The 14,462-nt window shown below is 50.2% G+C and overlaps 1 non-coding gene across 1 annotated transcript; it reads right to left on the bottom strand.

The window, feature by feature from the left end:
* Positions 1 to 1,838: 1,838 nt before the first annotated feature.
* Positions 1,839 to 1,946, bottom strand: LOC124989809 (U6 spliceosomal RNA). Its single transcript, XR_007109628.1, has one exon. It is a non-coding gene; the product is annotated as a U6 spliceosomal RNA (small nuclear RNA).
* Positions 1,947 to 14,462: the final 12,516 nt, after the last annotated feature.

Raw genomic sequence — 14,462 nt, 5'->3', positions numbered from 1 at the left:
TGCAGGCTCAAACCTGGTCCCTGCTGGGGTGGCGGAGACTGAACCCAGCAGAGCCATGGAGTCCTCTGGATGTTTTACCGAGAGTGAGAGTCATTTCTGATGCTTGGCATGGAGTTCTAGGTCTCCATAACTACAAAATTCACAAATCGCTTGTTAATGATTGACTTGGTTTGTGAATTCCTCAAGTGACTGCTTTTATGGCGTTCTCTTCTCTGACCACGTTCATGTGCACTGCAGGGCAGAGGGTGCTCTGGGGTGGACAGAAGCCACCTGGACGCCTTGGGAGTGGGTCCCACAGGAGGACCTGGAGCTGAGAGGCCACCTCATCTTCTAGGGAGGTAGACGCAGTGGCACCAGCTACCATGAGCAGCTCTCAGGGCTGGGCCTGAGAAAAGGGGATGTCGGGAAGGCTGGCAATGCTGCTGGCTTGGGGAGCAGTGTCAGGGGCTGAGACTGCCCTAGGAGCTGCAGGGAGGGTCCCCACCAAACACTGTCACAGAGAGGAGAGGGACGGAGGTCCTTGAGAGGGTTGACGTTTGGGCAAAGAGAACGCTGTGAACCCCAGTCTTCGCAATTTAATCACTATTCTTGATTTTTAAAATAGTTTCATTTTAAAATCCTGGTGAAATATACACCACATAAAATCAGCCATTTCAGCCAAGTGTTTGCTCTGCAGCAGGAGCTGTGCCACCTTGCTCAGCCTTGGGAACTGTCCCTCTGAGGACTCTTCTCACCTGCAAACAACCTGTCCCATGGCACCGGGCCCCTCCTCCCCTGGGCTCTGGGAGACTCTGCTCTGCCCTCTGCTTCTAGGTCACGCCTCCTGCAGGTACTTCACACGAGTGGAGGCCCACGCTGTGTCTCTTCATGGCTGGGCCACTCACTCAGAGTAGTTCTCGAGGGGCGTCCATGATGTAGTGAGCGTAGTGAGTGGCAGGATTCCCCTCTTTTCTTTAATTTTTTCTGTGGTGCTGGGGATGGAACCCAGGGCTTCAGGCATGCAAGGCAAGCTCTCTACCAGTCAGCCCATCCCCAGCCCACAATTTTCCTCCTTTTTAAGAAAGAAAAAATCCCACTGTGTGTGTATGTAATAATTTATTTACCCACTGACGGACGTTTGGGCGGCTTCTGCGTTTTAGCTCTCATGAGTAAAACTGCTGCTTTGCCGGGCACCCCTTCTTCTGGGGCATATCTGCAAGCAGGCTCTTTTGGAGAGCGGCCACTCTGCTTCCTACAGCGGCTGCAGCGATTGGGGGATTTGGACATGTCCACGTACTCACCAAGTCCCGTTATTTTTTTTTTAAAAAAAAAAAAAAAAAAAAGCCCCGCTATTTATGCTCATTTATTTCTTTGTTTGGATAATGACCATCCTAATGGGCAAGGAGGTGTCTCGGTGTGATGTGCATTTCCCAGGTGATTAGTGGTGCTGAGCATCTTCTCCTGGGCTTATTGGTGGTATGGATCTCTTCTCTAATGGAAAGTCCACTAAACTCCTGGGTCAGCTTGGGTTTGCTTTGCTTTTGTTGTTGTGTTACAACAACATATCTTCATATCTGCGGAATCACAATCCCTTCCCAGATGTATGATCTGCAAACATTCTCTCCGTGTGGGGTGCTTTCCATTCAGTTGCTTGTGTTCTCTGATGAGCAAAGGTTTTTAATTTTGATGAAGTCTACCTCACCTGCTTTTTTCTTTTGTGGTTTGTGTGTTTGGTGTCATATTCCAGAGATCATTGCCAACTCCAAGGTCAGAAAGCTTGTCTTCTCTATTTTCTTCTAAGAGCGTTAGAGTTTTAGCTCTTACTTTCAACTCTTATGTCCACTTTGAGCTTTTCTTTTAGAAATGTGCAACACTTCATGGATTTGCCTGCCATTCTTGTAAAGGGATGAAGCTAATCTTCCTGTGTTGTACTAATTTTAGTAAAGCAATGGCTCAAGCAAGCATTGAAAGAAAACCCACAAAAGAACTGGATCATCATTAAAAAAATGAAAATAAAATTGGTTTAGGACACAGTCTCCCCCACTCCCAGAAGAAGCAACAGGTTTATAAAACTGAACCAGAGAGTCTGGAGTCAGATGACTGAACAAAGGAGGTGGGACAGGAGGCTCTGGGTGGGACGGAGAGTCAGCCTATGAGACCGTCAGGTGCCGTTGCCCCACCTCCCCGTCTGTCTCCCAGTGTGTAGATACATCTTCATCCAACCCCAGCCTTGCCTCTAGTCAGAGAGCGGGGAGCTTTCCTGGAGAACCTGAATGGTAACAAAAGAAAGATCCGTGGTTCCTGAAATCTGGGGCTGGAGTCATCTCTCCACGCAGTTACCAGGGAGCAAACTCACCAGGCACCAGCCCCGATCACCTCCACTCTTCACTGGACTCGCAGTCGACCCTTTGGCATCTCGCTTGAAGTGGGGAAGGATGGCGAAGGACCTGACAAGAGCCCAGGAGACTTCCGCCACAGAAGGCTGAGGCTCAGTAACACACAGGAGGAAGAGGCTTGGCACGCGCCAGGCAGAAGGGAGAGTCCTCAAAACCGCAGTGTCCTCGGAGGGAAGAGGGAAGACACTGACCTTCTAGCAAAAACAACCCAAAAACACTGTAAAAGGAACGACTGGAGACTCCAGAGACCTTCTGGAATGAAATACAGAATACTAAAAATCTAAAAATTAACAGAGAGTTCAAGGACGAAATTAAAGAAATCCTTCATAAAGTAGAGGAAAAATGCAAAAAGAGAGAAAAGAAAAGAAAACATGAGGATTAATTCAACACAGAAAATAACAAAGTAAGCGAGAAGCAGAAATTGTCAGAGGCGTTCCAGGGGGAATAGCCCAGAACACGGATCAGCACACGGAATGGCACATGAGAGGCTTAGAGCCACCAGGCAGACCTTGACCCTGACCCTGTGGAGTCAGGAACTCAGACAGGAAGAGGGGACTGGTCCAAAGGAGTAGAGAGCATGGCCCTCTGCTCCTCAAGACGCTCGGGGACTGTGGGGCAAAGGGACAGAGCTCAGCTGCAACCTGAGTTCCACAGAGAACCTCTGCCCACCGGCAGTGAAGGGGTTTCTGGCCTCCAGCAGCCTGTGTGGGAAGGCCTGGGACGGTGACGCAAGCAAGCAAGCAGAACAGCCCAGACAAGGAAGGAACTTCCAGGAACAGGTGAGCCAAGGTGCAGTCCCGCGGGTGTGGCGGAACAGGGTGTCTGGACAGTGGCTCCCAGGTAGGCACTGGGAGTGGCGGAGCTTCGCGGAGGCTCAGAACGTGCACGGGAACTGTTAGCTCCACGGGAGCCTTTGGGGAAGTAACCAGGCACGGCCAGAAGACCAAAGACACAATGAAGGCAGGCTGTATTCATTCCTAGGAAAGTTAAAATTGTTTAAGGGAAAACAATGGAATCTGATACCCTTTTTGGCTCAGGAATGAGGACTGTCAAGGCAAATGCCCTGGCCTTAGCCAGTTGATGGGATCACCCCACCAAACCCATGGGGTGAGCCAGGTGTGTGTACGGGGTGTGCGCAGGAGTTCAGTCCTCCGTTCCAGCAGAACCCCGATAGATGACATCTAAAAGACAAAGAAGTCACCAAGAAACCGATACCATTTATAACCTAGAAAAAAGGAAATGAACATCTGGAAGAGTAGCAGCGGCAGGGCTTGGAAGTGGCTGCTTCTTGGGTGGCAGGGGAAGGTCCGGGGCAGGAAGGAAGCCTCCCTATGTTGAGCTAAGCATTTTAGCATGGTTTGGCTTTTAAAAATGGTCTTATCTTGCTTTGGGGGCGATTTAGAACTTAGCTACGCTCTTTTGAATTTCAACATGCCTGACTGACAGGGTCGCTGCTGGTTTAGCAAAGTCCTGGGTGCAAGTCAGAGAAAAGTGCTCCCACCCTGAGGCAGGAGCAGCCAGGCCAGCAACGTGCTTCCCAACAGCTGAACCGTCCGCTGTCAGTGCCCTGGCCGTGTTGACCGGGCCAGAGTGCAAGGTGCAGCTTCCCGGAACCTTCGCCACTACCCTTCAACAGCATGGACTAAGAGGAGCAGAGCGAGAGGAAGAAGAGAAGAAACAGGATCAAGGAAGCCATCGGAATTCTCCTAGGATCAAGCATCAAATCATAAAATGTCCTGAGAGATTTTTTTTTCTTCAAATTTTAGTATGAATGTAAACACCTGTGAAATATACGTAATGGCTGAAATGAATACCAATCTAATGCCTGAGAAACATTCTCAAATAATACAAAATTTGACTAGATAAACACTTATCTTTAGGAAAGAAGGCATAGCAAGGTATTTCGGGCACTCTTAATTCAGTGTGAACCAACGATGTGATGGGATTGCTCGGAGGCAGCAGTGCTAATGCGATTTTACATGAATGAGTGCAAGTTCAATCTCAAAAAGTGGCAGGTGGGCCTGGCCACAGATGCAGTGTGCTCCTTAGTTTCAGGTCCTGAGAGTTAGAGGAGGTCATTATGCCCAAGGAGGAGGCCCACAGTGTTCACGGGTTTGGAAGAATTTTAATTAAGGAAACTCTTCTACATGGCAAAGCGAGCCTTACCCAGAGCATGCGTGGAAGCTGTCTGCAAACAGCCTTACAAGTTAGGCGCGTCCCACACAACGGCCATATAGTAGGACTCTTATAAACAGAGAGGGTTAAATGGAGGATGAAGCAATATAAACGAGGACTTGCTAAATCAAATTGAGCTATTAAAAAATAAAATGTGCAACCTAGCACTGTAGGGATTAACACTGGCCCTGTGGGGTTGGGGCAGGAGTGCAGACCACGCAGGCCTTCTGTGCCTTGGCTCAGACCAATTTCCAGGGTGAAGTGTTTATGATTTAATGCATTTATCACATCTCCAAACTTGAGCTGTGAAACTATGCTTCAAAAAATATTTGATTTGGGTATTTTGTGAAGATATTTTATTTCTAATTCAATTCATTACTTCTTAACTTGAAAATACTGTACTTCTTCTTATTTGCTTCAAGGAGAATGGTTTTTTGAGGTCTGCAGTTAAGCCCCTAGAGAGTGTGCTAGGAAAGATAAGGGACTTGAACTTCCTCCCTGTTCAGGAGACTGTCATGCCTCTGACCTCCTGTCCACACTCTAAGTGCCACTTACAGCCCGTGACATCATAAGTGGTTCCAGATTCCACCAGGGCCCATGATGAATGAAAAAGCAATAGAATCCAGATGCTTTCTCTGGGAAACTGTTCCTCTGCAGGAAAAGTAAACAGAACAAGGAGGACAGTCTGGCTTCCCCTGTGACATCCATTCACGGACCAGAGACCTTGGCGTCTCTGCATTCAGCAAGCACTCAATTCCCATGTGCAGATCCATCTCACAGATGAGTGCTCTCCTTCTTTACATTTATTGATTGTAATATTTACAATGATGCAGTGAATATAGTCTAAAAAAGATATTGATAAAGAAATTGAGACATAAAATTCCATGGATTTCCTTGGCTGCATATTTCTGGGGAAAATAGAAGGCAGACCCACTCCTAATACTAATTCTTGCCCATGTATTTATAACCACGAGACATGGTTTATAAGGCCAATTTTAACTCACACTCATGCTAGAACAGTACCAGGTAAACTAAGATACTTGTGTAGCCTGGTACCGACATACAGGTATGTTTACACAAAGTTTAGGGTCTTTACTTTTACTGAGCATGTTAAAACATCAGACTTAGAGTTGTTATACTTTCCTGGGTAAAATAGCATAAAGTAAATCAGGTTAAACTGATTTTATAAATCCTGTACTAAAATCTGTTCCAAAAACAATGTATTTTACATCCAGAAGCTTAATTTGAACTGTTTTTGCTTGAATTCAACATAATAAAAATCCTACTGTCTTCAAAATAATCAGTCTTTGAACTTGACATCATCTGTGCTTTACAAATGGGCCTTGACCTCTGACCTCTGGTCACTGACAGCGCGGTTGGGGCGAGTCACATAGCGCTCATGAGACAGAAGCTAATTATTTCAAAGCCAAGGAGGTGATAGTCACTCGGCCACATGGACCACGGTGGGCACAGCAGACAGTCCAAAGCTGCAGTACTCTGCTCTGAATGGGACTCAAATTCTGCGGTTTCCTTTGGATGATCCCCAGCAATTTGCTTTTTCTCCTTCGGTCAGTTCTTTCATTTTTCAGTAGGGTGGGAAGAGTGCCTGCCACCACATATGCTGCAGAACAGCAAGGTCCTGTTGTCCTGTTTCCCGTGCAATTCCACCTGCTCACACCCAAGACAGGCAGGAAGTGGCAGCAGTGGACAACCCACTCCTGTCTGTCACTATCCGGAGCCTGTGCCGGGCTGTGCGAGTTCTAAACCTCAGGGCACACGACAGAGCAGTGTGCCACGGCTGCTAGCAATTGTGTACTTGAATTCTGTACCCCACGAACAGGGGAGGAAAGAACAACAGTCAGCCCTTCCCAGGGAAGTGAGTGGGGACAAAATCTCAGCTACCTCACTTTGAGTTCTTGTTTCTGATTAGTTGCTGCCAACTGGTTCCCCAAACAGGAAATCCAGTTTTGAGGCCATGGGGACAAACGAGGAATAAAATAAAGGTTTGATTATTTCTTTATTCTCCCTTGAAGGTAAATCTAAGTTTTATCCCAGTAACATCCCCCTGAGAGATGCTGAGAAAAGCAAATGGAGAATTTCACTGAGAAGCCCGGCAGCTAGTTACTAAGTTGATCTAGAATCAGGGCCCTTAGAGTGACCCGTGGGTGCTGCAGACTTACGGCGTGCAGCTGGCAGCCCGTCAAAGTCAAGACAGGGGGATGGCACATTAGTAAGTGACACAGGACAATCTTCTCTGTGCCCCAGGCAGGGTGCACACTGAGCAGGTCTCAGGTGGGGTCTCTTGGCCATGTATCTACTATGCCAAATTGGAGAGTTCATTTAAATCAGAATCAAGGTGCTACAGCTGGAAAAGATGGCAGGAGTTCCGTGGCTAATCTCGGGGCTCAGAGCTTTCATCTATGGAATGAGGTTAACAAATCTCACTCTCCTCAGGCTGTCTTGAGACTCAGAAGACTGCCCTACAGGAGACAGTGCAGCAAGAAGACTAGCAGTTACACAAAAGTGAACTTCCACTATTCCTCCTATTATTATCACCACAGACCAACAGGTAGATGGCTAGACAATGACCAGGTGACAGTCTTACCACATGCCAGAGGGTTCTGTTCTGATACCCTGTGGGCTCTGGCTGGTTGCTGGGTCTTTGAATATGCCAACTGTATTTTCGAAGTTCTTTTATCAGGCCTACCAGGTCCTTATCTTTCTTCTAAGATATGCTTAAAAGAGTAATTAACAGAAGTTGGCTCAAATTTCCTCATTTACTGGGAAATGGCTGCAATCAAATGAGGTTTACTTATATGACCAGTAATTAGGTGGAGGAAACTCAGACTAGAAATCACAGTAAGCCTTCAAGCAGGGGAACCACTTGCAACTCACGGCCGACCATCTGTGGAGACCCCACACCCAGTGGCGCCTCTCCATGGCTGCAGAAGCAGGAGCCGGGGGAGCAGGACCGAGAGGATGTGGACAGTGGCCGTGGGGTTAACTTGGTGTCCTCCTCCTGCGCAACTCTCAGAGTCCTGGAGCCCACAGAGACAGAGGAGAGGAGCTGGACCCAGCGGGCCTGGTTTTCATGCCTGTCTCTGGGGCTCCCTCTTCTGAAACGCGCACTGCTTTTGCGCTGACTGGAAGCCCCACCGTTTTTATTTACCCCTCCTCTGCACTGCTGCCTCTGTCTTCTCCTCCCTCACGTTCTTCTGTTGCTTCCCACAAGGACCCATTCTGTTTGTGGGGCGTTTCCATCTCTGTGCCATTCTCTGCTCACGTGCCGCCTGCAGCTGAAGGAGCTGGCTCGAGCTTGGTGGCTCTGAAGGCCCACAGGGTGCAGAGGTGCCCGCCAGGCGGCCCAGCCCTTCCTGAGGGTCTTACGCACAGGGGTCAGGGAGCAGGGTCTGGACCTAATGCCTCACTTGACGCAACACTCACAGGCGTGTTCTCTGTTGCGTTGTTGTGCGCATGTCAGCAAGAACAGGTGTGTCGGGTGCATCGTTAGGTAGGACGAGTTAAGGGGGCTTGGAGGGGCAACGCCAGCCTTCCACCAGAACACTCATTTCCTGCAACGTCCCAGCTCTTGGAAGAAGAGGGGGAGGAAGAACAGAGGACAACCAGCAGCCTCCTCTTTAACGTAAGTGAATAAAGAAATGGAGAAACATTTCACAGAAATTGAAAAATGCCAGTGTTGAGAAAAAAATGTAATGAGGAAAGATTTTTGAGGTTTTCCTGGGAAAAGAATGATTCTGGATAGTTACGTGGTACTACAGTCTGGGTCTTAAGTGTCCCCCAAAGACTCACGTTCTGAAGACCTGGTTCCTAACTCTGGAGGTTAGTGGAGGCAGTGGCCCTCTCTGAGAGGGGCTATGGGGAGGCTTCAGGGGACTTGTCTTTGCAGGGCTACGGGCACCCGGGCTCCCACTGAGGTATTTGTTACAGCAATGGAAAACGGACTCTCATGGAAGGAAAGCTCCAGAATCCTGCGTTAGTCAAAAGCATAGCTGGTCCTACCAGTAAACAAAACAGATGACTAATCGTGCGATAGGACTTTAAACGACGTCAGCAGAACCTGCCAGGCAGAGCTTGGGCGCCCAGCTTGAGGGCTGGGTGGGAGCAGAGCCCTGGCGCGGACGTCAGCTCCCTGCAGCTGAGAAGCACCGTGTTGGGATGGTCTCTGCTGGTTCCTCTGTAAGGGCAGGAGGACTGCTTGTGGTTAGACCCCACCCAGCACCAGACACCAGCTTCCCTGGCAGACCTGACACTCGCCACGCTGGGGACCTGGATGACAGGATGTCCTGACGTGCCGCACCCTCTTTCACAGGGACAGTTGGCTACCAGAGGGAAACCAGCTTCCATTTACCTTTGGGAGAGGCTCTTGCTCACACTTGTGACCACACTGGAGATTACAGAGAGGCCAAGTGTGTCCAAACAAAGCAGAGAGCCACCTGGAGGGCAGACGGCAAGAGAGGCTGGAATGGAGGGCAAAGGCGGCGTCAGCTCCACGGAGGGCTCTTCACGGGCCTGGGGAGGAGGAGCGTGTGGAGCACACGTCTGCCCCCGCTGCCCTGCTCCTCTGGGCGGAGTGCGCCCTCTGCTCCGTCCCTGAGGTCTGTTTCCTGCACGGGGAGGACCGCGCAGGAGACAGCGCCGGTGGCCGCAGACGGTGCCATCCGGGAGGAAGAGCAGCTCCGGAGGCCAGAGACTTCGCTGCAGTTGGTGCCACGGTTCCTGCTGGGGAGCCTCCATCAGAGTCCAGTGGGCAGAGCTTGTCGGAGGATCAAGCCACCACCCAGCGAGTGGCGGGAGGGCGCCTGGCCGGGACGAGGTGCCTACGCAGCTCCTGCCTCCCCTTGAAGGGTTCAGGGAGGGGGCGGCTCCCCCAAAGAAAGGTGACCCCAATGCCACGGAGCCCCGGAGAGGTCTCAGGAAGGGGGCGACTCACAGGGGTTCCCCAAGGCTGGCCCCTGGAGGAAGACGGCCAGGAGAGCAGACCCGAGAAGGGGAATCAGTCTTGTGTGTGCTGTCCCGTGACTGGATCCACTGCAAGGCAAATCCCAGGGTGCTTGCTTATCTAATGAGATGTAACTTGAATGACCACATTTCAAATGAACAGTGAGGACTTTTTTACTTTGTCCAGCTGCTTTTCATCTTAGACGGCTGAAAGGCACCAACCTTCAAAGTTGCTTTGTAAGTTTACAAAAATGAATGAAGGGGGAAGGAAGAAGAGAAATGGGTTTGAATTTTTTTTTTTTTCATCAGAAAGAAAACCAGGTCTAGTTCTTAGTAGAAAACTAGGGGGAAAACCCAACAGTCCAAAGCCCCCACCCCACACCGTTCAGGTAAGCGAGAGCGGAGGGGGCCGGCAGGAAGTCCACCTGGGCTGGCTCCTGCTCTGCGAGCCCCCCAGCAACTGAGGGTGTCCCGGGCAGAGCAGGCTGCGCTCCTCTCCCCTCCCTGGCCCTACGAGCCAGCAGCACACTTGGTTATGGGGCTGCTCTTTGCTGGCACCTCTGAGCCCGTTTTGATGCAGGCCCCCTGTGCAGCGCTGCCCAGAGAACCTGCTTCTGAGCCAGCCCCAGCCCCAGCCCCAGCCCCAGCCCCCAGCCCCCAGCCCGTCCTCCCTTCCCTCCCGCTCTCACCCACTGGGGCATGGTGCTGGCTGGACCAAAACTGGCTTTCCTGCTTCCACTTGGAGTTTGCCAGGAGAATACACACTTTGAGAAATGGGTGGTTTAAAGAGCAGGAACCCGCTTGCAATTCCAACCTGCCAGCTGTCACCATGCAGAGTCAGCCACTCGAGATGGTACCAGGAGCACGTCAGAAGGGTTGGGGGCCAAGGAGGGAGCGTGAGAAGGACGACATGCTCAGGCCAGCGTGCCTCTCAGCCCTCCAGCATGCAGGTGAGAGCAGCCTGGCGGAGGGAGCGGTGGCCTTGGCCTCAGGGACCCCACATGACATTTAAGCCCTTTTCTGGGCCAACCAGGAATTGTCTGCAGGGCATGGGCCGGCCCTGACTTGTTTCTGAGATGCCACTTTATTGGTTAATTATATTATGTAAGAATCATGGGCATTTTAATAGGGGAAAAAAAAAACATCATCTGAAATTGATCTGATTAAGAAGAGATTAGTAAAAAATTGATACAATTTATACTTTCCTGTGAAACTTGATTTTTTTCAGTGAAACTGAATATCAATCTCTTTCAGATGGAAATACCCCAAAACATATTAGAGATTTTTTTCACCTGATTTTACCCTATTGCTTACATGTTGAACAGAAAAAAAGAAAAGATAAAAATATTTGGATAAATTACTTGAAGTCATCTTCTTAGATATGAGGACTGTGCTGGAAATCAGATACTGTAGTAATGAAATAATAAATGAGCACTATCTTTCCTTACCACTAGGAGGCAGCAATCCAAAACTGACCCATCTTGGGTAACAGGTTGGGTAACGTGAGGGCCCAGGCCCGTGGATTCAAGTTCTGGTGGTCCTTGCATTGGTGGGAATCAATCAAATACCACCTTGGTAATTTAAATCCATATACTTAGCCCACAGTAGTAATTACTTTGGAGGTGAGACTTTTATAGCTTTTTGAAAGAGCCAGCATTGAGAGTCCTTGGATCTATTTGTTATTAACTGACGGCAGCCACTATAGATTACTAGGCGGGAGAGAAAACAACCCAGGCTATTCTAAAGTGAAAAATCAGACCGCTGCAGACATCCAGGTAACGGTGCCGTCTGGAAGACAACGGGGTAGTTTCTATGGTTTTCCATAAAAGAATGACGTGTGCTGTCCAGCCGTCTTTCAAATGTGTCTGGAAGACTTACACACATGGAGGAAATGTGTCACTTGTCTTTCTTGAAAAGGTGACAAAGCAGAGAAGCAAAACGCCCAAACCTCAAGACCACATTTAAAATATGACTGGAAATGTGGAGGTGGGACTATTCCCTCTCAGGGCTTCCGCGTCACACGCCTCATTTCCAGTCAGACTTATTTGACATGGCTGCTCTCAAAGCCCATCTCTCCGAAGTCATTCCTTAGTCCCAGCTCCCCACCTCACGCAAACCGTGTCCTCTGATCCCAGTGTTACGGGTGCTGTCACGGACCACAGCACGCACACAGGCGCCCGTACGTGTGTGTCTGCAAAGGACCCGGGAACTGAGAGCCCGTGTGCACAAGCCAAGCCAGCGCAGCTGCCACCCTCCACTGCTGACAGCTCCAGACTATGGCCCCCTCCCCCAGAGGGACCCGCCATCCTGTGGCCCCTGGAGATGCTGCAGACAACATGGTGGGCAAAACTGAGAGGCAACACCAAGGAACGAGTGGGAAAGCATAGGGCCTGTCCGGGCAGCGGGCAGGGCTGGTAATCTGAGGGTGGCTTAGGGCAGCCGGACGGAGCGGGGAGGAGAGGGGGAGGAGTCCTGTGCTGTCTGGGGAAGCTTTCCAGCAGAAGCATCCTGCCCCAAGGCGAGATCGCCTCCAAGCTGAGGACCAGCAGAGAGCCCTGGGGCGGAAACCAGGAGCGGGAGAGAGCGGCTTCCAGGCACTGTGTTTGTCACTGGGGAAGGGAAAGTGAACATGCTGCCCTCAACACACAGCTGTTTTATAAAGAGAAGCCTAATTGCTATTTTAAAACAGTAACATTAAATCTTAGAGATAATTCTATCCAAGCTCTATGGATCCAGAAAACATCACACAGCAGTTCGATATTCAACCTTTGAAGCCAGAGTTGCCAGGTCTCAATCCTGGCTGTGTCACTACAGGGACAGTGTGGTGTGGCGTGAGCTCTGGACCTTCATGGGCCTGTTTTCTCATGGGCAGTGAGGAGACGCCGCCTAGTGCTGCCGCAGGGCTGTGAGACGTGGGCCTCAGGACACCTGGGACCCTGCCAGCTCTCGGTGAGCAGCGAGTTACAACCTCTGAATTAAGCAGGATCAGCAGAAGCTCCATGTTTTCTCTTATGTTTTCGCTTGGTGTCAAGAACCAAGGTCAGAAATAGCCAAATCAAGAACTCATGATATTTTTCAGAAAACTCCCACTGAGGACATCCCGTGCTGTTCAGATCCCTCTACATGAAGCTTCCAAAGTTGACTTTCCTGGATTTGCTTCTGGCAGGGAACATCAGTTCTCGTGTTGGGCAATGGCCCTGCACCGAGTAAGCCCTTCCTTTTGCGTGCACTGTGTGCGCTGTTCTCCTTTCTGCTGTGACTATTGGGATGCTTAAGGGAAAACAGTTTGCTCAGCAGAAGAGGCTGGACCTCACCCGCTTCCTGGCAGCACCTACCTGTCCCCAGTATTGCTTTGTGCATCCTTCAGACCTTCAGACCGTGGCCAGCCCTCCTAAGCTGGGCTGTGGGTGGGTGCAGCCTCCGAGAGGAGGGATGTCCTGGGGCAGGTATCGGGCTGTGCAGAAGTACTTGCTTCTCAGATCACCAGCAAGGTCTGTGGGGGCCTGGATTGTCCCCTCACTGAGGAGTGCAAGAGTCACACCAGCACTTAGCCTGTCTGGGCGATCCCGGGGATGAGATGGCGCAGACCAGGGGTCATCCTTCCTAGCCATGCTGCTGAGCCCTGCTGAGCTAGTCCTTCCCTGTTGATTCTGATCATGGCCAGTTTAACCATGACATTATCGGCAGTTAGAGCAAAATCAGTTGGTAAAGTTTTAGCTTTAAACTGCAGATCTGCAGAATAGGCCACCTGGCTGGAGCTGGAAAACACACACAGGGTTAGTGTTATGCCTGTTGGGGTCCCAGCCTCAAGTCTAAGCCTCCCCGAGCATAGCAGTAGCTCTGGAGTCTCCGCAGGCCCATCGGCTGCATCTCCCATTAGGAATCCAGCTCTGCCCCTCAGGACCTCCCTGGGTACCAGCCTCACACTGGTGGTGCGGCTGCCCCTCCTAATTCAGGCTCCCCCTTCTCCTGCAAGTTCCCCTCTTAGGCCCCGAGGGAACAATTGCTCCAAGGGGACCCTCAGTGCTCTGGAAGTGGCCCAGCCTCATGGCTGTATTAGTGTCTCAGCATCTTCACTGCCTTGAGGACCCTAGAAGCCTGTCCTCCTCTGCTGGAAGCCCCACCGGCAAAACATCAGGCAGAGCCTGTAGGGTCCATCTCTTCCCTGAAGAACAGCCAGGATGGGAATTCACTTCCTCCATACCGCATCTGAGACTGGAAACTGCTTTCTCATGCTGGGTGAAGAGGGAAAGACCCGGCATCCTATCCATCCTGTGGCACTTAGATGCTTGTTACTCGTGGGACAACCTGACACTCTCTCTTCAGGGTCACTGAAGTTGGGCCACCTGGTCTTCATCTTCCATGAAGCAGACTTTTTACTAAAACCAAGCTACCATGGTATGCAAAGGTGCAGGTAAGCGGCAACGTCTGCAGCGCTCAGAGTTCTCTGAACAGAAAGCGCCGAAGAAGAATAGAGCATTAGCACATTATTATTCTCACCCAGAGTGGGTGGAATTGCAAAGAGAAATCATGTCAAAGATGTAAGGAAACTTAAAAGTCTGAGACTTTAAAAGGCTGGGATTATTAAAACACCCAGCTGTTTGACAGGAGAAAATTAAACTGTTCTCCTGTCTCAAAAGATATAATGCCACTTTCTCATTACTTATTGAACCCCACGGTCTCTTCCTGCACTAAGCTTTCACTGAAGCCAAGAGAGCTCCATAGACAAAAAAATCACTGTATAGGTGTGCCCTAAAGTGACAAGCTGGTCCAGGAGAAAGCAGCTGTGCCATTTTGTCAACTCAGAACCTGTGGTTGTGGGTATAATCCAACAGGCACCATCCTTGCACCCTGGTGATACTGAATTCCTGTTGATAGATATGGCATGAGGCTCCAGTCTGTGCAAGATGGGAGGTGAGTGGGCTGCGTCCCTGTGGGAAGAGGAAATGGGAA

The sequence above is a fragment of the Sciurus carolinensis genome, chromosome 7 (genome assembly GCF_902686445.1).
Source record: "Sciurus carolinensis chromosome 7, mSciCar1.2, whole genome shotgun sequence".
Lineage (NCBI taxonomy): Eukaryota > Metazoa > Chordata > Mammalia > Rodentia > Sciuridae > Sciurus > Sciurus carolinensis.
Note: the sequence above shows the minus strand (reverse complement) of the source record. Positions and strands in the feature narration are given on the sequence as shown.